At 52.5% G+C, this 20409-nt stretch overlaps 1 long non-coding RNA gene across 1 annotated transcript in view; it reads right to left on the reverse strand.

Moving 5' to 3' along the window:
* The window catches only part of LOC107509753, a 54735-nt gene that overhangs the window by 26602 nt on the left and 7724 nt on the right, over positions 1–20409 (reverse strand). The window contains exons 2-6 of the long non-coding RNA XR_004951487.1: positions 13190–13679; positions 6534–6800; positions 5561–5694; positions 4532–4688; positions 2009–2258 (exon numbers count right to left, since the gene is read on the reverse strand). This is a non-coding gene — a long non-coding RNA (uncharacterized LOC107509753). The remainder of the gene's footprint in view (positions 1–2008; positions 2259–4531; positions 4689–5560; positions 5695–6533; positions 6801–13189; positions 13680–20409) is intronic.

Below are 20409 nucleotides of genomic sequence, written 5' to 3' on the forward strand. Positions count from 1 at the left end.
AGGACACAAGGACCTGGCCCCCAAGCCCCCCTCGCTCTGGCCTCTGATGCCCAAACGCCGACTTGTTCCTGTCCCGAGGTTATCGCCCCATTGTGTAATCAAGCCAGGCCCCTGGATGCTTGCCTCATTTGCCCCGAGTCTCACATCTGTCCTCTCCTGTCTGCCACAGGGTCCCCTCGCTGGGGCCCCAAGCGCCCTCTCCCCTGGTCCAGCACAGCAGCCTCCTCTTCGATTGGCCGTATTGTTGAGATGGATTCCTATAAAGCGAGGGACACTTGCTGCCCCAGCTCACGCCTCACGCCGGCATACAAGGCCATCCGCGCCAGGGACCCAGCCCCGTTACTGTCACTCCCCTGTCTCCTCATGTTTACTGGCCATTGACCAGGTGCCACAAATGGTGCCAAGGCCTTTAGTTAGATGACCCAATGTTATCCTCAAAGCCACCTAATGAAGCAAATACTGCTTTATTCCCATTTTCTTGATGAGGAAATAGAGGTCAAAGGGGTCAAAACACAAGTACGAGGTTATATATCTGGTTAGGGCCGAGTGGCTACAGCCAGGAGTCCCTGTGGCCACCGAAACCCTCTGTTAACTCTAGCACTTTCTCCGAGCTAATGGAGTATTTCCTGCTCATTCTAGATTTATCCTCCCTTCCTTTTTGCCTTGTCCCATCATGATCCCCCTTCTGTCTGTCTGTCTGTCTGTCTCTAAAAATGCACTGAGGAAAGACCATGTTAGGATACGACGAGAAGTTGTCCATCTGCAAGTCAGGAAGAGAGGTCTCACCAGAAACCAACCTGACGGCACCCTGACCTTGTACTTCCAGCCCCCAGAACTGTGAGAAGATGAATGTCCGTTGTTGAAGCCATCCAGTCTGGGGTAGTCTGTCATGGCTGCCCAAGCCGACGAACACAGCACGCAAACCAGGTACCAAAGGACACCTTGATCACCTGCTTACGCTGTTCCCACCCCGGGAACGCAGAATGGCGTGCAAACCAATGAGCAATAAACAAGAGTATTCACGAACGGTAGGGCCCTGAAAACACGAAGGGCCAAAAGCTTCTTAGAAGAGTTGGCCCTTTGGAAAAAAAAAAAAAAACAGGCAGCAGAAAGGAAACTATGCCAAGGACACTCACTCTTTTAGAGAAAGTCGTCCCCTTGTTCAACTTAGTGGGCAAGAATCTGGGCCCTGGTCTCGGAAACACCTGTGTTTGATTTCCTAGCCTCCTTATGCCTCAGTTTCCTCATCTGCAAAGTGGGGATGTTAACACTGACCGCAGCAAAATTGCGATGTCAGGATTATTTGGAATAATACAGGAGAAAATTAAAAAGTGTTAAATTACACAATCGGCAGTCATCAATCTCCACACCCCATCCCCCAAAGAATCATTTCTTCACCCGACCTGGGGATGCCGATACAAGGCAACCAACCACGAAGGACACGGCAGTAGAAAGGAAATTTGCGTCTCATTTAAATGGGGCGGGGGGGCGGGAAGAGGAGTCGGCAGGTTTTCAGGGAGAACTTGGTGTTGAGAATGGAGTGCGAGGCAGAGTTTTAGGGAAAGCCACCCTGTGAAACACACTGCAGAGCAGAGTTGTGGAGAAAAGAAGTGTTTCTAAAGAAATTCGCGGTACCACACTGAGAACACTCTTCTTGCCTTTAATGCTCCTCGGGGGATGGAGTCGGTTCTGAACTACCTTTAATCACTTCTGAGATGCCACACTATATTCTTTGAAAGCATCTCCCCACAGAGACGGGGACACATGGGACCCTGTAACCACTAGCTCCACACGCAGGAGGCACCCCGAGCTCAGGGTCTGACCGAGTAAATGCTAAATCGATCATCTTTCTTCTGCCCATTTCTATTAACCGCAATCTCTCGGACTGTTTGATTGGAGGTGGGAGATCCTCAAATACCGGCCTCAAAGCCCTAGTCCCTCGCCTCCTCTCCCACGTAAAAACCCAGCTCGGCTCGTGCCTGGCACTTTCCCTTAAGTGTCCACGTACCTGGGGTTCAGCTGTCTGCTGAAAAAGACGCCTCCTGGCCACTTTTAAGATGGGAAATTGGAGGTGGAGGGAGGCCGGCTCGACGGCCCTCAGACGGCTGGGCAGGCTGACTGCGGAGACCCAACTCCTGAGCGACATGGATCTGCTGCTCCCATCGCCTGCGCTCATGTGTCCCTCGGGGGCGTCCTCTCTGCCACCCATTTGCCAGGTCCCGGGGAGAATGTGGAGCGGAATCCATCACAGGCCCGCCCTGTGTAGAGGTCAGTGGGCAAGGCAGGCGTTAATCAACCACACAGATGGCGTAAAATGCACCTGTGTAAGGGTCTGGCCGGTACAAAGCCTGTTCGATGGGGGCGGGGCTGGTCTGGGGGTCAGGGGGGGCTTCTAAGGGGCTGAGGGGAGTTAACAGGGGGCGAGGAAGCGATAGGAAGAGGAAGATCAGACCGCGTGTCGGGAGGGCGGCGGGAGTTCCAAACGCCTGGAAACACCAAAAAGAATACTTACTGGAAGATTCCATTTATACACAGTTCCAGAAAATGCAAACTGTACTGACAGTGGCCGCCCAGGCTGGGACGTGGGGCAGCGGGGAGCGGTTACCGAGGGCGACTGGTCTGCTCGCTACCTCGATACCGGTGATGGCTGCACGGGCGTGTACATATGTCAAAACTCTTCAAAAGTGTAAAGTAAAACATAGGGAAGATAGCCGGTAATGTAGTAACAAATATGTCTGATGCCGGGTGGGTGCTGGAGTCAGGGGGATCACTTTGTAACTATGTCAATGTCGAACCACTATGCTGTACGCCTGAAGCTCCTCTAAAATAACACCCAATGTGTTATTTTTGCCCCGACTATAATTGAAAAATCGAAAAGGGCGGGGGGCAGGGGGAAGGGCATAACAGGTTCAGATTTCCAGGCGTCACACCCGTCGGTCCTGGCGATGTGGTGTGAGCACAGGGCACAGTCGGCAACACTGTGACAGTGGCGTGCAGTGTCGGGTGGCTGCCGGGCGTATCACGGCGACCACTTCCTCAGGGATGTAAGTGTTGGAGAACCATAGCGTATGCCTGACACCGATACGATAGTGTATATTAGCTAGATTTTGACAAAAATCTTTTTAAAATTCATCAAACTGTACATTTTGCATGCAGCTTCTTGTGCATACATCATACCCCAATGGAGCTTTTAAGAAATGAAAATGCAGAAGGTCAGGGTGGCTGCAGCAAAGAGGGGTGGGGGGAAGGCTGGAGGCCCAGGAGGGCCAGCTCAGCCAGGCTTTATGAACCGCCGAGGACCAGGCCTCTATTTACAGACGGTGTCTTAGACTCCCAGGGCGGCCATAACCAAGCACCCCACACGAGGAGGCTTAAACAACAGAATGTGTTCTCTCTCAGACCTGGAAGCTGGAAGTCCAAGACCATGGTACCAGCAGGTTTGCTGCCTTCGGGGGCTGTGAGGGAGCACCTGCCCCACGCCTCCTCCCTGCCTCTGCTGGGCTAGCAATCCCTGGCGTTGCCTGGCTCGTGGAAGCATCACCCCAGTCTCCGCCTCCACCTCCACATGGCCTTCTCTCTGGGTGTGTGTCCATGTCCACATGTCTGCTTTTGTAAGGACCCCCCGTCGCATTACATCAGGGGCCCACCCTACTCCAGCGTGACCTCATTCCATCCACAACGAGCATATTTCCAAATTAGGACTTGAACATCTAAACTCGTGGGGGCCGCGATTTCACCCACGATAGGCAGTTTTTAGGAATAAAGAATCAGAGACGGAGAGAAGGCCTGAGAGGCAAGCCGGGAAGCCTGACTTAGAATTATGCTCTATCACTCTGCTTAAAAGCCCGGCAGCCATGACCTCTCAGAGCCTCTATTTCCTCCTCTGAAAAACAGAGTATCATCCGGGCTTCCTCTTACCACCAAGACCATCCAAGGATCAAAGGAGAGGATCAGTGGAAGTGTGCTGAGGGCAGGCCCTGTCTGCAATGGCCGAGCCTCTGCAGAGCGCTCCGTCCTACCCAAAAGCTTATGAAGTTGCTCCTGTATGCTCTCTCGTCATGCCCACACACAGGTGGCCCAGAGAGGAGGTAAAGTCACGGCCCACACTTCCCCAGTTAGGGAGGAAGACCTGCCTACGTGCACTGCCACATAAATATGACAAAGAGCACCTTGGACCATGGGACTGCAGACTTCAGAGCAGCCGCCTCTGCCTGGAATAGTCAGGGAGGGCTCCCGAGAGGAGGCATCCAACAGTACCTGAACCAGGACCCCAAAGGGAAACTGCCATGGCTCAAGCCCCAAAGAAGTCCACGGCCTACTCTCCAGAACCTATGACTATGTCACCTTATGCAGCCATAGGAGTTACAGGTATGAATAAGGTTAAGGACCTTGAGATGGGGAGACTATTCTGGGTTATCCGGATGGGCCCAATCTAATCACAAGTCCTTAAAGGCAGAAGAGGAGACAGAGTGGGTCGGAGATGTGAGAAAGAGAGAAGAGGCAGGAGAGGAACAACGTGCAAGAGACCCACCTCAGTGGCTTTGGAGATGGAGGGCACGAGGTGGCCTCAGAAGCTGGAAAAGGCAAGGAAACAGGTTCTCCCCCAGAGCTTTTAGAAGGAAAGCAGACCTGTCCGCACCCTGATGTTAGCTCACTGAAAGGCATGTCAAACTTCTGGACCCACAGCGCTGTAAGGTAACAAACGAGCGTGGTGTTAAGCCACTAGGGTTGTGGCGGTGTGTACGGCAGCACCAGAAAGCTAGCATGTGAGACTGTGCACGACGGTCCCGACAGGCGCCAGGCCCGGGCAGGGCTTAAGGCAGCGAAACGAGTGTGAGGTTTACGTCAGAGGTGCTGACCTTGGTCCCTACCCTCCAACTTAGGGGACCTTCGACAAGGCCAAAGTTCCTAGCCAAGTCTCCCCCAGGGAGGGAGGAGCTCACCATGACCACGCTGAGGTCATGAGGTCACCAGCCTGGGGCTGGAACGGGAGCTAAGGGACCCCCTGATGACAGCGAAGCTGGGCTCACACACCAGAACCTGAAGGGGAGAGGGTTATCTGCGGTCCCACAGGAAGTGAGAGGCCAGAGCCGGGATGAGAACCCGAGTCAGGGGCCCGCTGGGGGCGCTGCAGCCCCACAGGAGGGCCCACAGCTTGGCTCACAGCTTGGCTTTCTGAGCGAGGTGTCTGCCTAAGCGTGGAACTCAGACCCCACAAAGACTCCGCATCCTGTGCTCACACCCTCTGGAGGGCTGACTCAGAGGCACCTCACGACCCTGCTGGGCATCCCCCAGTGGGCCGCCCCCATCCCAAGGAAGCCTCACGCAGCTGCCGTACAGCACTGAGACAATCGCCAAGGCTGCCGGCCAAGCCGTCACCCAGGTCAGGCTCCAGAAGCTCGTTCTACACAAGGATTCGTTTCTCCCCTCTGGCCAGGAGGGAAGAAGCAGGACCAGCCGAGGACATGGACCTCGGACCTCTAGACAGGCCGCAAGCTCCAAGATGGGACCGGAGGGAAAGGACGAACATTGCTGAGAGCCCAGAGACCCAGCGTCCTACCTAAAGGAATCTGTCAGGTCTCGGCAAACTCACTGAGCGCTCCATATGCGTCCACTGGCGGGTCCTCCCCACGCCGTTGCTGACGAGGCTGCCCAGCCTCGGCTCTCAGCGTGTGTTCATTTGTCCTTGGAAGGCTGTAAAAAACAAGAGGCAGCTGTTGGCCAGTAAGGGGAGGTGGAGTTTGCACAGACAGTCAAGGGTTATTAAACGCGGCGTCGTTTCCAGCATCAGAGGGGCCACACCAGGAGGGGCGAAGGCGCCGGGGGGCGTGGCTGGGGGAGCCATCGTTTGGGCACTGGAGAACCCGAGGACGGCTCCAATGGCTTCTGCCTTCTTTTCTCCCAGGGCTGGGATATGACCATGTGAAGGCCCATTAGCGACAGTCCCAGAAAAGGGCTCTTTCAAGGTCAGGGACGTGCGAGAGCAGAGGAGCAGCCGGAGCGGTTGCTCCGGCGTGGGGCTGCTCGGGCGCTCTGCGCTAGAGAAAGGGTGAACGCCGTCAGGAATAAGGCTGCACAGCAAGCCCGGGGACGGCGCGCTTTCTGGTTAAACAGGGGCAGTGTGATGGAGCAAACGGACCTTAACGCCAATGAAAACGCAGGCTCGTGAGATCCACGAAAGCTCAGATGTCTTACTGGGCCGCCCCGCCCCGCCCCGCGGCTCAGCTTCCAGTTGGGCTCGTTCAGTGGAAGGCCCGGCAAGAGGCTGGGGTGTGGGGGGGATAGGGAGGGCGGACTGAGTCAGCCACAGGTGAGCAGGGCCTCGTTCCTTGCCCTCTGGCCAACGGTTTTATCCACTCTGGCTCCAGGCTCTGGTACCACTCCCTGCCCTTGACCCTTCCCGCAGGGGTTGTAAGCACTCCATCCCAGGGGGATTTCTTTCATCCACACCCTCCCCTTTGGGAGTAGTCCCTGAGCCCTCTCTCCTCAGGGATCCCACTTAGGGGTCCCCTCTGTCCCCTGCCAGGACCTACATGATTTCCCCATGTTCTCCAGAAATTCCCCTGGACTCCAGCCTCCTTCCCTGAGCCACCACGAGCACAGTTGTGCTCTGGACGCTGGTCCGCTTTGCCAAGCCAGGTGCAGACCACAGGGCAGGCGCTGGAGGGCACGCACCGTACACGTCCGCTTGTAGCCTGCTAAGCAGTTGTCAGGCTGAGCTGGCCACGCCTTCAGCCGAACCCCCTTATGCCTTCCAGGTTCGGGGAACCAAAGCTCAGTGATCAAGATGACAAGGGGGCCTGGAAAAGAGAATCCAAGCGTGAGTGACCAGAGGCAAGGCCAAAGGGTGGCATCCCCAAGTCCTCCTCCCCACTGTCTACCCTTTCCTGTCCCCTTTAGCCAGCAGCCTTCACGGAGGTGAGAGGTGCAGGTCTTCACAAGCTCGGGATTCTTGCTTCCCGGAAGAAAACACATCCAGTCAGCACACATCTGTCGAAAGGTTCTCTGGGCCGCACTGAAATCAGGCGTCAGAGCCGGAAACAAGTAGGACCTAGACCTCGGCCAGACTTCTGGCCTCAACCCTCCAATCCTCCACAAACCCATCACTGCGAACACGGGAGGGCATCAGAGTCGGCCCGACCTGGTCACGTCTTGGCTTTACCACTCCGTAGGTGAGGGTTTCCCCAAACCAGACCGTGATGCATGGGCTGGGTGCAAGGAGTTTGTCTGGGACGTGATCCCAGGTAGCGCAGGCTCCTGGAAGTGGAGAGGTGTGGCAGGGAAGGGAGGAAGACCGAGAAGAGGTGCGTTCATGAGCGTCGACCACCGTGGGTGGCTGGGACTCGATCCGCAGCAAGTCCCGGGGACACCGGGCAGAGCTCCCTGCAGTGGGCCCATGGAGGGCGTGGGAGCTGAGCACATATCTACCAACCTCCTTCCCCTGCTGGCCGGGGATGTGGGGAATGCTCTGGGGTGTCACTCCCTGGCACACGCCCCTCGGCCAGAGAACACACTCAGGAAGAGGGGCGGGAAGTCACCCGTGCTCAGGACCTGTCTGCAGAGGTGGGCTGAAGAGCACACCCTCAGTCACCGCTCTGCCTCCCTGAGCCTCACAGGGCACTGGGCACGACAAGACTGCCGGGAAGGCTGAGCAGCCGAGAGCGGCAGGTGCTGTCTCGGCACGGTGCCTGGCACTCAGAGGCGGCTCTGTACAGACAGCCTCGTCGGTCTAGAACAACAGCGGCGCCATATGCACAAGGTGCCAGAGGGCTCGGCGTCCAACAGAGGGATTGTGACTTAGAGCCTGGGAGACTCCCAGAGGAGGAGGGTAGTTAAAGAGCAGGTAAAGCATCCGATTCGATAACCCAACACTTCTTTCATGGAATTGCTGACACTTTACCTCTGGAGGGGACCTCAGAGGGAACCCAGAGATCAGTCCTTTCAGAGGAAGCTCGCCAGGGCCCAGGGAGGCGAGGGACTCCTGGTGTGAGGCTCATGGTCCCCCTCCGAGCCTTGAAGCCTTGCCTCCTCCAAACCACCCGCCTCCTGCAGATGGCCACTGTGGTCTGGGCACCATTAGGACACGTGCCAGTTCTTGAAGAACCAGCTGCCTGGGGCTGCCATCCAATTCTCTCAACATGCAAGAGCCTCACAAAAATACCCACTTGCAACTGTGATGAAGCCAAGTGTCAAAACCCAGGAGAGGAAATGTCATATCAATCCCGGGCTCACGGTCCCTGAAATCTGCCACCTGAGTCTCATTCTTTTGATCTAAATCCCTTTCATTCTGTAAACATTTACTGAGGCTTCTAGGAGCCAGGCATTGAGGACCTGAGTCCAGAGTGGGGACAAAGCCAAGTCGGTGATAATTCCATAGAAGTATGCCTGAGAAGAGTTCAGTGCTCTGGGATTGCAGATAAAGGAGCAATTATGTGTGCCTAGGGGATAGAAGAGTTGGGCATTAAAGGATGCTTAGGAGTTTGCCAGGCAAAAGAAAATAAGTTTGGGGACGGACACTCCAGGTGGAAAAAAAAACAGCATGAACATAGATGGGAGGCTTGAAACGCCCATGCCCAGGTGGAGGAGGATAGCCAGGGCGGGCCAGGCAGAAGTGGGCGGAAAGAGCATCCGCAGGTGTCGCCATGGCAGCGCCAGTTGTCTGCGGCCGGCATCTGTCCTGACCGGTCAGTGTCTGTGCTTGTGCCAGTCGTTGAAGAATTCGACTCTCACACCTATTTGGACAAGGGCTGGAGCAGCAAACTGTCGGGGGATTGGTAGGATCAGGTTGGCTTTTCCAGAAACATCCCACTTTGAGCAGAGGCAGGACAGGCCTGAAGGCCCCGGAGGGATGCGGGCAAGAGCCAGTCCTCAGCTCGTAGGGCCTTATCTGCTCTTCCTCTACCTGCTGGGAAGTCTGGAGATTCCGCACACACAGCTATAATAAAAACCTGACCCCCACACTGCTCAGTGAATTAGAACCTCAGAACTTGAACTCTGGAAGGTCCCTCAGAGACCACTCAGTTCACGCCCCTTGTTTCACAGACGAGCTACCAGAGACGAAATTAAAACTAATAACCCATTCGATCACTCGGCCACCACTGGAGTGCCCCTCTGTGCCAGGCACTGCACTGGGCCTTAAGGACAGAACGGAGAATAAAGCAGCCACGGCCTCGGCCCCTGTGGCATTCACATGCCAGTAAACAAAATAATTCAGGTCGTGGGAGGTTTTACGAGGGAAATAAACACAGCCGTGTGATGCCGGGGTTGGCAATCTACGGCCCACGGGCCAAACCCCGCCCTTAGACTCTTTCTGTCTACCAGCAAGCTAAGAATCATCTTACATTTGTAAAGGGTTATAAAAAAAAAAAAAAAAAAAAAGCAAAAGAATACGCAGCGGAGACCCTACAGCCCCCACAGCCCAAGACGTTTGCTATCTGGCCCTGTATAGCAAAAGTTTGCCAACGCCCACCAAGCGTTAGTGGGAGGGGGCTCTCTACACCGGCAAGGTCTGCCTCCCTGCCTTGCAACGCAGCCTCTTTCTGCTCCCCCAAGAGCCGCCTCCACTTAGGGAGGATAAAACTCTGAAATGGTTCGTGGAAAGTTCACCGGAGCTGGCAACCTGCCTGTAGCTAAGAGTCCGGATTTCCGGACACCCCCTTCCCCACCTGCCGTCTGGGGTCTTACTCAAGTAACTTGGTTCTCAGCCTGGCCACAGTTGTGCGCGGCCCCTCCCCAGCAGGCAGACAGGAGCCACTCAGACAACAGATTCTCCCATGGACCCTTGACCCCTTTGCTCACCTCCAGCTGCTGCCTGAACTACTTAGCCAAAAATAGATGCACGTGATGTCAACTGTAATTGAAAACTTTAAAAAAATTTTTTTTTTTTTTTTTTTACATAGAACCACATAGATCCCTATTTCAAGACATCTCCCTGGAGATCCAATACCCAGAAGCTTTGACTTCTTTTACTTCAGTCAAATGCATTTATCAGCGAACGGCTCAGGGTTCAACTTTACAGATCCTGGCATTTATGTCCGAAATAAAACTGAATGTATAACTCTAGCCTTCAGGGAAAGGAAGTCCCAGGACATATTCCAGAAGCAACTGTGAATGGAAACCCACCCGAAGAAGGATGACATAAATCCCTAAGCTTGCCACTCTGCACAACGGTGGTACATTCCATCGCATTTCTGTGCAGAATGGGAACCAATGAGTCAATTAAAAAAACACTTGTCCCATCAGTGTTCAGCACAGAGCCTTTCCTCTCACATGACCCACCACCCTGCTAGTTTCCAGAAGACCATTTTGTTCGCAGCAAAGTCTGTGCCTCATGGAAAAGATATTACACCGGAACAGTTAACTTTGCAATTGTTAACTAGCCAGCCGCTTACTAAAGTTGAGGTAACTCTCACGTCCATACAAAGTGATACCATAAATGTTTACTATGTCATAGGGAACACACTGATGAAAGACAATGGACTAAACACGGTCTCCCGTGATCCCTCCTTGACTCCCATTAAAACCATAGTCAAGGGATATTGTAAAGGACTCAATTCATAAGAACGAAACGAATGAAAAGCAGCAAGAACAAAATTTCAGGAGCTGGAAAGCAGATGGATAAGTTGTAACTGATGGAGTAGAACCCAGAAAGCTGAGTGGAGAAAGCCGAGACTCAACCTGATTACACTAAGGGACCTGCCACCGGGAACCAGCAGCACCAGCCCCGGCAGCTGGGCTGAAGGAGGTTTGCGGCTCGATGATTCGCTGAAGGTCTACCTAAGTTGTATTTAGACCTTGCTTACCCCCCACTCCCCACAGACGCCCAGATGCCCCTTCTGCCCCAGCAAAGACTAGAAGCTGAGTCTCTGGAAAAAGTAAAACTGGATCTCTGCACTGGGGGACACCAAGGAACTCTGGGGAGGGAGGACTGACAACGGGAAGTTAAATCAAAGCTTACGTATTAGACATGGAGACCCACAGTCCTCTTCCCCCGCTCAGATCTCAGAACGCTGGCAAAGAAGCAGGAGATTGGAAAATTCTTCATGGGGGTGTCTGACCAAGTCAAAAGAGCTCCAGGTGCCAACATATTTGTTTTGTCCTCGAAGGACAAATGACAGACAGGTAAAAATGGCTTTCCTGCTTTTCTGTCAGGAATACTTGATCTAGAATTGACATCTGTCAGAGGAAACACAATTTCCTGCTTTATTTCTCACCATTTCGGTTTTAGATGGGGAAACAGTACGCTGTGTTTGACATGCACGACTACAAGTTTACAGATGCTACTCATGTTGCTGTTGTTTCTCAAGGCGGCTGGACTAGATGGCCCTGCAGCAGGGCCCTGAACTTTACCTGCAATTAGAATCACTTGGGAAGCTTAGAAAACATACCAACCCCAGAGCCCCACCCCCCAGAGCTCCTGATGTAATTAATCGGGAAGGGGTCAGGCATGCTAGTTGTAAGAGATCCCCGGGTGATTCTAATGTGCAGCAAAAGCTGAAAAATCACTGAAATGAAAAACACTGAAAAAGCGGAGCCTGCAGTTGACAAGCCCATTCATTCCATCAGAGCAGCCAATGTAGTATCTACTTTTAAGTATGACTACATGGGCAAGAGTCACCAGATATCTGAGGAAAACGTCTAACAGGAAAGAGAGACCAAAATAATCAAGTATATAAAGGAAGTTGGAGGAAATAGACAATGTAGGAAGAGAAAATCTTTGGGAGAAGGAGAGAATCATTAATTTCTCGGATCTCAGATTATCAAAGAAATTAGCAAGAATCTTAAATCCATGAAATTAGAACAAAATTATATTTAAAAATGGAACGCCCAGAGCCAATTATAATTTTATGACAGCGGAAACAAAAACCTCAATAACGGCTTGGAAGAGAAAGATGAGGGCCTCTCCCAACCATAGAGCAAATGCAAAGAAAGAAAAACGGAAAGTTAGGGTTGGCTTCAAGAGGTCCAACATCAAAATAATAGGCATCCCAGAAAGAGAAATAATTCATCAAAGAAATAATTCAAGATGAAGGCCCCAAATTTCCCGATCGAAAGGCCTCCTAAGTAACAAAAAGTAGATGAAAACAAACCCACATGAAAGCATGTGATCAGCAAATTTCAGAGAGAAGATTCCACAAGTTTCAACAGAAAAGAGGGAAAAATGTCTACGTACAAAGGATCAAAAATTATGATGGTTTTGAGTTTCTCTCTAGTAGATGCTAGAAGACAGTGGAACAACTCAAAATTCTGAAGGAATAGCGTTTTCAATCTAGAACCCTATTACCTAGCTAAACTGTCAATTAACTAAGACTAGAATAGGCATTTTCAGACTTCAAAGAATCAAAAATGTTCTCTCACGTGCCCTTTTTCAGAACGTTAGTGGAGGAGATGTACCACCAAAATGAGTTAGAGGAAGACATGGGACCCAGGAAGCAAGGGGTCCGTCCACCACCGGCGAGGGACAAAGAAAAAACCTGGAAAGATGCTGAAGGGAGATCCGAGCATCACCATCGTGCAGCTGGTCTAGAGAGCGACGAGGCTGTGGCTAAATACCTAAGGCTGAAAAGTATGCAGAAAGGTGAACGTAGAGCTTGCCCCGTCTCCCCCGTGGCGAGGGTGTGAATGTGCGCCCTCAGCCCCAGGTGTCAATGAAAAACACCTGCTTTTCAGGGGCATGTAGAAGGGACGGCAGCAGTGGAAGAACGGCATGCTGACATCCAGCCACGTGGCCTCAGCACTGTCCTTGACCCTCCTTCTGCCTGGGGGTGCTGGAGCTAGGCAGCATCCTGTCATGAATTCCTCTCCTAGCTAGAGTATGTTCTCAGGTGTTTTTTTTGTTTTTTGTAACTAAGCATGCGATAGACTGTGACCAAATATCTAAGGCGGAATTCATAAGTATACGGAAAATTAAGCAAACAAAAGAGGCCATTATTAATTCTAAGGAAAACGACAAAATAAAATGTGTAAGAACAGAACGTAATTATGGTGCACGACATGAATTAGCTGAGAACAATATTCGTTTGACCTTAACGTAAACATTGAAGCCTCACATAAAGCTATAAATACATCAGGAGAAGGGATAGAGCGCATGTGTGTGTCAGGGTGGGAGGTGTACTTAGTTTTCTATTGCTGTTGTAACAAATTACCACCGACACAGTAGCTTAAACCAACACAAACTTATTTTTCTTACCATTCTGAAGGTCAGACGTCTGAAATGGGTCTCACTGGGCTAAAATCGAGGTGTACACAGGGCTGCATTCCTTGTGGATGCTCTAGGAGAGAATCCATTGCCTCGCTCATTCCAGATGTTGGCAGAAAGGTAGGGACAAAGTCCCGTTCCCTCGCTGGCTGTCAGCAGAAGGCTCTTCCTGCTCCTGGAGGCTGCATATTCCTTGACTCAGGCCCCTTCCTCCATCCACAAAGCCAGCAACAGAGGCCTCCTCTTTATCACGTCTCTGACCCACTCAGGTGTTGAGACGAGCCCGCTCAAATAGTCCAAGATAATCTCCCCGTTTAAGGTTCTTAATCACATCTCCAAAGTCTATTTTTCCACATAAGGTAACATATTCACAGGTTTGGGGAATTAGGGCATGGATATCTTGGGAGGGGCGAAGGATATTATTTTGCAGACCAGGGCAGGGGAGAAATTCCCAGCTTCCAGAGGAGGAAGTCGTCAGTGTCTGAAATGGAAAAATCAAGAAAGAGCAGCATAAACATCGGAATATGGAAAGAGAAACCAGAAGACAGTTCTAGAAAAGCATAAAAATCATTGCCACAGAGCAGCCAGGTGGAGGATAGGGTTCTGTAGTTTTTACATTATAAGCCGCAGAGCACCGCTTCAACTTTTAAAACCATTTACCTTTTCAGACCACGGTCATACACCGCATAACGACGTGGGGTCGATGATAGACCGCACCTACGTGGGGTGGTCCCATAAGACTATGATGGAGCGAAGAATTCCTATCACCCAGTGACAGCGTAGCCAACGTCACACGCGGCCAACGTCACACGCGGCCAGCGTCACGCACGGCCGACGTCACACGCGGCCAACGTCACACGCGGCCAGCGTCACGCACGGCCGACGTCACGCACGGCCGACGTCACACGCAGCCCACGTCACGCACGGCCAACAGCCTGGAGCAGTGGAGCACAGTGTATGACTCACGTGTGTGCTGCTGCAGGTGTATAAAGTGTAGCACGTGCAATTGTGTAAAGTACGTGATACCTAATAATGGTAAAAGGGACTGTCACTGGTTTATGCGCTCACGATACCATGCTTGTCACTGTTAGAGTGAGCTCCTTCGCCTTACAAAGGTTTGCTGTAAAGCAGGACGTGTGTCACACGGCAGCCTCTCACACCTGTCTCCCCACGTCTCCTGATCACATCATTTCCTCCTTGCTTGATTTAACCTCAGAAATGAGACTGACAAATTCAATCGTCTTATAACTTGTTTTATAAATTGAGTGTCGACTAAATGTACAGCGTTTATAAAGTCTACAGTAGTGCACAGCCATGTCCTCGGCCTTCGCACTCACTCACCCAGAGCAACATCTAGTCGTGCAAGCTCCATTCATGGTACGTGCCCTATACAGGTGCACCATTTTTAAATCTTTTATGCCATATTTACATATTTAAATACACAAATACCACTGTGTTACAGTTGCCTATGGTGTGCAGTACAGTAATATGCCGTATAGGTTTGTACCTAGGAGCACGAGGCTACACCACGCAGCCTAGGAAATTGCTTGACGATGCACTTCTCAGAACGTATCCCTCAAGCAGCAAGTGACTGTATGTGTATGTACTACCTCCAGCACAGGAAACACTCCTGTGTTCTGTCTACTCTCAAGACTCTACTCAGAGAAGACATCGCTCCAGGCACTTCTGACCAGCATGCACGGGGCATCTTCCCACACCATCAAGCGATGCTCCAGCACCAGCTGGGTGTCCTGCAGTTTAATTCAAGTCTGACACTATCGACCTGGAGTTAGTGACAGATCCCACAGGTTAAGGGCTAAACACCATGGACTGCCCCACCCCCCACACTTCAGAGCAAGGTGCAAGCCAATTGCTTCTGACTGAACAGCCAAAAATTGGAGAGTCCCATAGGGCCTCTCGAAACTCAAGAAAAGTTTAGTTCCAAGATTACAGTTTATTACAAAGGATACTCAAGGATATGAATGAACGGCCAGATAAATGACACATAGAGCGAGGTCCAGAAGGTTCCCCAGTACAGGACCTTCTGTCTCTGTGGAATTTGGGGTGTGCCTCAGGTGTCTTCTCAATCACCAACCCGACGCTCTGAGAATCCTCTCCTTTTGGGGTTTTATGGCGGCTTCATTACATAAGCACGATTGATTATAGCATTGGCCAGTGAAGATGGATTCAGCCTCCAGCCCCTCTTCTCTCCCCCAAGGTGGGCGTGGAACTGAAAGTTCCAACCCTCTCATCACTTGGTTGGTTCCCATGACAACCAGCCCCAGCCTCAGGGGCTTTCCTAAAAGCTGCCATCCACAATAAACTCAGGTGTGGCTGAAAGGGGCTTGTTATAAGTAATAAAAGACACCTTTACCCTCTGACTCCTTAGGGAAATTCCAAGGGTTTAAGGAGGGGCCAGGAACTGGAGGAAGACCAAATCCGTATTTCTCATCATCAATCACAGTATCACACCTCGCCAGCCCTACCTGATGGCCGCAGGATCTTGGTGGCTCCTGAATTCTCCCAGTTTCACCCCAGCCTTCCCTCTAGGGTTCTCCTTAGCTATTACTGACCCCTCTCCCAGCCAGTGACCCCACTCCGTGCTCCCACAGCGCCTCATACCTCCCCTGTGACAGCCATCCGCCACCACCCCAGATTGAAATTGCGCCAGTCCAACTGCTGGCAAAAGCCTATGTGTAGAATAAAAACAAGGAGAAAAGAGCCGGCCAGAGGTAGAAAGGGCAAGCGTCAATGACATAGTTGGACATTGTCACCTAAGGAATGTCCGGACCTGCAGAGGACTTTATAAGAGTTTATTTGAGCCAAACTGACAGTCACGGCCAGGGAGCAAGACCGGAAATGCTCTGGGGAATGACCATCCGCAGCTGCTTCTACGCATCTGGAATTAAGGACAGAATGCATGACAATCCACGAAGGCGTTCAGGACCCTGGACCAGGCTCCCCTGAGGGGGCGTTACACCTTCCAGGGGTCTGGGCAAGAGGATTGGTTACTTCTGGCATTTTGAAGGCGAGTTAACTTAGATGCACAAGAATAACGGGCAGGGCTGAGCTTAAAAAACCTTTTACTAAAGAAGTAATAGGGCTGGGGCGTGACTACCCTCCACGACCTGCCCAGGTAGGGATTTACGTCCAGGTCACCCTGTGAGGTCACTTTCAGTTAGGTTTAGTACAGCCCCCCCCTTCTAGGTCCACAATGTTCTTTCCAGAGGACTTGAAGCTGAGGGGATGTGGATCCTGGAGCTGCTGCAGCCATCCTGTGACTCTGAGGTTAGGGCTTAAAACAGGAGCCAGGGTGAAGGACAACATGGAGAAGGAGAGGCAGGCCATGTCCCGGGGATATCCCCAGCTACTGCTGCTCCCCTATGGCCTCTGGGATTTCTGGTCCTAATAACAACTGTTACTCTGAAGCCGTGGCTCTCAGCCCTGGCTGCCCTTTAGAATCACCTGGGACACCTGGAAAAAACAGGACAGCGCAACACCCAGGCCTGGCACCACCCCCAGAGACTCTGAGTCACTTCGACTGGGGCGGATCAGCCCTCCTGGAAGGATGGGGAGGAGAGAAGGAAAAAGACAGAAAGAGAAAAATAGCATTTCGGCCAGATCTTCTCGTTTTGATAAGATGGTCTGATAGAGCTCGCCCTGTGCTGGTCATGCAAAACAAACTACGGACGAATTTCTTTTCCCCTCCCCTCCCCATTCTCCTGAGAAAAGAGGAACTCCTTGACATTTGGGTGGAAAGCAGGAGCAGAGACTGTAACAAGAAAGACAATTCTAGAAAGCAAACATAGGGAACCTTTGGCTTTGGGGAGAAGGAGGAGCATTCCTCCGCTCACTGAGTCGGCGGAGAGTCTCGGAAGGAGAGATGCTGAACCAGCAAGGAGCCCGCAGCCTCGAGGAGGAGGTCAGCAAGTGGGTGGAAAGCGCCCGCCTGCAAGGCAGGAAGACGCGCCTGAGACCCGTGGGCCCCACGACGGACTGGCAGGAGGAATCAGCCGGCAGGAAAGGGGGTAGAAAGGGCTTGCAGGGCGGGGAGACCAGCTCCCCCAAACATTTGGAGAAGGGCATGGCACACTGGCCTCAGGGGACGGCTGCGGTGAGCTAGGAGAAGGGAGGGCCCTGAGGCCAGGACGCCAGGACCAGGCGGTGTGAGTGCCAGCCCCTGGAAGGACTCAGGCACTGCTCAGGGGAGTCGGGACTTGGCCCGCACCGGCTGGGGTAGGGGGGTCTGAGAAACCCCCGACAGGTGCCGGACAGAGGCCGCACTACCCACAGGGCCCACCCGATGTCTTGAATGCATTTAAAACTTTTGGATCAAGCCCCTGGGCAGCCCCACTGCCCGTCACCTGCACACGCTGACCAGCTGCGGACCGGAAGGTGTGAAGGAACTACAGGTTTCCTTCGGCTCGACAAAGGGCTTCTTAAAACACCCCTGTCACCTGCCATCAGTTTCCAAACACCCCCGGGGGCAAAAGGAAAGAAGCTTGCCATGTTTGGCCAGGCAGGTGCCTGGGAGGTTTGTAACTCACGGAGGAGCCCTATGGCCTGCCCCTGGCTCCGAAGGCGGCTGCGAACCCCTCAAACGGGGAAGGAGGGGCGGGTGGGGGCACCGCGCACCAAGGCCTCATTTCCAGCTGTTTGGAGGAACCCTCTTCACCGCCTAAGGGGAAGCCTGAGGGGCCGCCCTGGCCCAGGCTTGCCTGGGCTTGGGGGTGACTATTCCTGTGTCCGAGCACCTGACTCCTCTCTGCAGGCAGGAAACGCCCCCGGAACTGAATCACGGAGCCAAGGATGGAGGAAGTCAGAGAGGAATGAGAGCAAGTGATCCAAACGTGAGGCATTACTAGTCTTTTTGTTACTGAGAACCGATAACATTTATGCTCCAAACAACCCTACAGGTAGATGACATTTTTATGAACTTCGTCTTACAGTTAAGGAAACTAAGGCCCAGAGAGGTAAACCCACTTGCCCAGGGTCACACCGCTCATCGGTGGCCTGGGTTAGAATTAGGATCCTGGTCCCCTGACCCTGAGTCCACAGCTATGGCTGCTTTTGCTCTTATCCAGCCACTCCTGTGGCCCAGAGTCACAAACGCCCAGCTCTCTGGGCTCCGACAGGCAACATCTCTGCACGGTTTAGGTTCTGGCGGCAAGATGGGGCGTGGGCACGTGTCACCCCACCCCGACCCACCTCCAGGGGACCTAAAGCAGGTCACCCTCCTGGCCACAGACCAACTGCATGTTTAGCCACCATCTTAGGTGGAGTTGTGAGGGTCTCTGGCCTTGCAAAGAAAACCAGACTTTCCAGGACTGGGTGTCAGGCAGATGCACTGGTGACATGGGTGATGGCCGAGAAGTTTCAGAGGGGACGACCACGAAGGCTCAGAGGCGGTGCTTCCCATCTGCACCAGGGACTCGAGGCTTTGTGGGGAAGGTAATGGGGCTGGAACTGCTCGGTTCCCTCCTGGCTTTGAAGCGTGGGGCTGGGGCCAAAAACGCAAGGCGGTAGGCGGTATGACCCTCCCCTCAGGGGGCGTGAGTACAAGAACTCGGGACAGAAGCCACCCTGTAAGTGCTGCACGGGCCACTTCTGACATCTGCAGCCCGGCTCCCTCACCTCCTCTAAGTCTTTCTACAAACGTCACCTTAATGACACCTCTGACCATCTGCTCCGGACTCACCCCTCCCCGACACTCTCCCACCCCCTCTTCTGCTTTATTTCTCTCCTGAGCACTTTTCTCCATCTAAATACTATCAGCTTATCTCATCAGCAAGATCACACCCAGCTTGCCTCCCTGAGAGTCCTCGTGGCTCTGACGAGGCCACTCCAAGCCCCACGCCCTTTAGTAGGCCACTTTGCCTGCCTTACCCATGAGCTCCAAATCGGGGCTTCTCAAACTTGACCATGCAGAGCGATCACCGGGGGAGCTTGTTAAATGCAGAGATTAAATCGGCAGGGCCGGCCGGGCCTGAAAACCAGCATCTGGAATGAGGTCCCAGGTGATACTGATGATTCCAGCCCAGACCAGAATTCACGCTCTAGGATGCAGCCTAAAGTTAGTGTTCCCGTTCTTTCTCCCTCTCGCTCCTCTTTCTCTCTCTACCCCTCTCTCTCCCTGCTCCTTTTCTCCCTAGCTCTTCCTCTCGCTTTCTTCCCTGCACCCCTCTCTCCCTGCTCAGCCTCCCCATTCCTGTCTCTCTCCCTCTTTCTCCTCCTTACCCTCTCTCTTCCCACCTCTCTCCTTCATTCCTTCTTTCTTGATGTCCTCACCTAACTCCCTGCTCACTCTTCCTTTCCTTTTCTTCCCTGCCTTCCCGTTCGCTACCCCGGAAATTCACGAGCACCCTCAAGCTGGCCTTAAAACACCTAATTCTAGGGGGTTCCGGAGAAAGTGTCTGGCTCCCTATCTGCCGAGGAAAATCACAACATTAAACCAGGAGACCCCTGAACTTAGCCATTCAGAGCCGGGCTCATCACATTTCCTTCTTAATAACCACATGATGACTCCTATTAACAGCCCATCCAAGGCAATTAGTCCTGAAGGAACAAAGGCTCCTACAAGCTACTTTTCTCACCCTTTGTAGCAAATACTCTTCCTTCCACACCTGCATCCTGATCACTCCCCAGTCCTGAAGGCAGAACTGAGAGATTTGTCTTCCTCCTCCTGGCCTTCCTCCAGCTTCTCAGCTGACAGCCCCTCCCCAATCTATTCCGAGGAGAAGGGCAGGGAACCTGGGGAAAACCCAGTCCTCTCTTCCATTTCACTTAGTGGAGACATCTAACAGGGGCACGGGAATCACTAAGAATAGACACGCTCTGTCCTGCGAAATACTTCTAAGTGCCTGCATTTACGAGCGTATTTATGCTGTGTGGGTTGTAAGAGAGGAAAATGGAAATTACCTCCTTGACCATCACTGTCAAGCAGAACCCAGAATGGCCATAAAAACAGTTAGGTGGGTCCGGATCAATAACAAGAGCCTGTATGGAGTTTTACGCACTACCTGCCGCCCCTACTCTGAGCACTCTACTTGTATTATCGTGACAAACCCTATGACAATTATCCTCATTTCCTAGCTAAGGAAACCAACACTTAGGTGTTTTTACCTATTTTTGCCCCAAACTGGATTTCATTCCCCAGCAACCAATCTTTAAGCAAAATTTAGGTGATGTTTGTTTGTTTTTTGGGGGGGTGG

This window comes from Rousettus aegyptiacus, unplaced genomic scaffold (genome assembly GCF_014176215.1).
Source record: "Rousettus aegyptiacus isolate mRouAeg1 unplaced genomic scaffold, mRouAeg1.p scaffold_m13_p_6, whole genome shotgun sequence".
NCBI classification, from domain to species: Eukaryota; Metazoa; Chordata; class Mammalia; order Chiroptera; family Pteropodidae; genus Rousettus; species Rousettus aegyptiacus.